The 2,777-nt window shown below is 28.4% G+C and overlaps 1 long non-coding RNA gene across 1 annotated transcript; it reads left to right on the plus strand.

The window, feature by feature from the left end:
* The first annotated feature begins 1,698 nt into the window (after nt 1-1,698).
* LOC125831659 (uncharacterized) lies at nt 1,699-2,375 on the plus strand. Its single transcript, XR_007443188.1, has 2 exons — nt 1,699-1,820; nt 1,935-2,375. It is a non-coding gene; the product is annotated as an uncharacterized LOC125831659 (long non-coding RNA).
* The last annotated feature ends 402 nt before the right edge of the window (nt 2,376-2,777 follow it).

A 2,777-nucleotide genomic window follows, 5' to 3' on the forward strand; every position in this document is an offset into this window, starting at 1 on the left:
TGTTTTGATTGTTACTTAAAATGTATTGTACTGTATTGTTAAATTTCGTTGTTACCTAACAACGAAAACTCCCATTTTTGGAACAACCGATTTGGTGTGTTTCCATTGTTACTTAATTTCTTTTTCTAATTATATCCTTACATAATATTTCATAATACTATTTTACCCTTTACCCTATATTATTTAATTCTAGTCAAACCTCCTACCCTAGAATAATTAAGGATATTTTAGTAAATTTATAAATTACAATATAGTACGATACAGTCAAACCAAACAATAAAAATGTTATTAAACAACAACAAACAATACAGTCTAGCCAAACATTGTATCTACCATACAGTACAATACAATAGAATAAAATACAATACATTATGAAACAATGGCTAACAATGATCCAAACAAAGTGTAAGAAGTACATAAAATTAAAAGGCTATCAAATATAAGTGAGTGTATGGATTAATTTATTTTAAGTAGTTTTTTAAATTAAAAAAAAATATTTGAAAGTGTTTAGAAAACACCAAAAATGTTTTTAAACACTCTTTTAGACGGAAAAAGTCAAGAAAAACAAAACCTAGAAGTTTCAATTTGTTTGTCCTACTTTTTTCTCCCTTTGTTTCAATTTATTTGACCTAGTTTTTTTTGCGTTTCAACTTTTCACATGACATATTTAAAATCACAAAATTAAATAACATTTTACAATTTTTAATTCTAGACCACAAAATCTAAAAGTTTTCTTTACTCTTTTAAATTTCGTGATAATTCAAAATAGGAGTTAATATCTCATATGGTCACTCAACTTTGAATTGTTCAATTTAAAGTCATTCAACTTTGAGTTGTCCACTTAGAAAGTCACTCAACGTTGTTTTATAACTCAAAAGTCACTCGACTATTGAGGTTTCACTTAGAATGTCACTATTGATATTTCACTTAGAAAGTCACTCAATCAATTTTTAAAAAATTCACAAATTTTATTGAAATTTATTTTTATGTTAAACTATTTTTTAAAGAAATAATAAGATATTTATTCTAATTATTTTGTTAATCCGAATTATTTAATTAGTATATTTTTAGAAAAAAACATACCGTAGCAATTGACCCCACAAAAAACTTTTTATGTTTTAGCAATTATATAACTGGAATTAAATATGTTAAAAATGATCCAAAGAAGAAGAAGTTGGAATCGATAAGAAGTAATAAAAAACACTCAGCACAGTGCCCTTTTTAAAAATTAAAAAAAATAGGTAAAAAGAAAAATCATACTTCAACAAAATTCAATAAAATAATTAAAATAAGCATCTTCTTTTTTTTTTAAAATAGTTAATATTTTTTTTGTATTTTACAAAATTTAATGAAAAAAATAATTAAAATTAGTTGGGTGGCTTTTTAAGTAAACTATAATAGCTGAGTGACTTTTAAGTTATAAAACAAAGTTGAGTGACTTTCGAAGTGAACAACTCAAAGTTGAGCGACTTTTTAAGTGAACTATTGAAAGTTAATTAAGTGACCATCTGAGATATTAAATCTTCAAAATAGATCACTCAATTTAAAACGGAGGGATAAGTCACTTTAAAAAAGCGAAGCCCCCACCCCACACACATAACACATTTGTGGACAAGTTGTAAATTAGATAAGGCAGAAATATCGGGGAGAGGGGCCTATAAAATGATAGCCCTTCATGAACCAAAATATTGCATTGCCATAACACATAATTCTCCTATACGTCTATATTTTTCTCCTTCTTCTTAGCAATAATAGTATTGTTGTTGTTATGGCTCGCAATTACGCTTTCTATTTCACTATTGCTCTTTTGGTGATGTCTGGTAAATGATTTATATATTTCTACGCCTCATTATATATCTTTTTATTTTATTTGATATATGTTTATTATCTTTTATACATTTGAATAACAATATTTTATTTGATTTTTCAATTAGTTTATTTGGATGAGTCTACGAAAGTGAAAATAGATGCTGCGAGAGACGTATCTCGGACTAAAACAGATTTGAAATCAAAAGTGAATGGTTATAACTTGATGGGTGGTTGTGGTGGATCCTGTCGACAGAGTAGTGATTGTTATGCTCGGTCATGTCCCCGTTGTCTCTACGATGTTCTTGCACATACCTACAGCTGCCACTAGTAAAGGATCCATTATTCATGGCCAACACAATATGAATTATTTTCTATAAATATGTTTGTGTGGTTTATTTCCTTTAATTTGCTTGTGTGTTTTCCTTTTCTCATTTAAGCTTTCTTTTTTTTTAATGGAAAAAATAGAACGACTAAGTTCTACTTCTACCTTATAATAATAATAGAGGAAGGATAATGTCGGATGTAATATCTATCAAGATGAGTTGTGTTGGCCTACAATATTTGTACTTTTTGTTTGGAGTGCAACTCTATAATCAATTTGCTTTATGGAAGATTTGTTTTCTGTTTACTAAAGATAGCTATATATCTTAGTTGGGTTCATAAGGAGGGAATGCGGACCATATATATATATAGTGGCGGACCCAGGATTTTAAGATTTCGGGTGCATCAATATTACCTTAGCTTAAATATGAGCTCTAAGACAAACTTAAAAAATAAAAACAATAAAATAGCGTTGTAGCTATATTCAAACTCAGGTCTCGTGGGTGGTTCCTCTATACTTTTATGAATGCACAGTTAATTATATCCTAATTTATGTCAGATTCTCAAGATAGACATACATCTATACACATGATTTTTTTCAAAGTTAACCGTTTCACGTGCACGCCGCCCTATAGGGTGGATCCGCC

The sequence above is a fragment of the Solanum verrucosum genome, unplaced genomic scaffold (assembly GCF_900185275.1).
Source record: "Solanum verrucosum unplaced genomic scaffold, falcon-dt-bn FXZP01000049.1, whole genome shotgun sequence".
Lineage (NCBI taxonomy): Eukaryota > Viridiplantae > Streptophyta > Magnoliopsida > Solanales > Solanaceae > Solanum > Solanum verrucosum.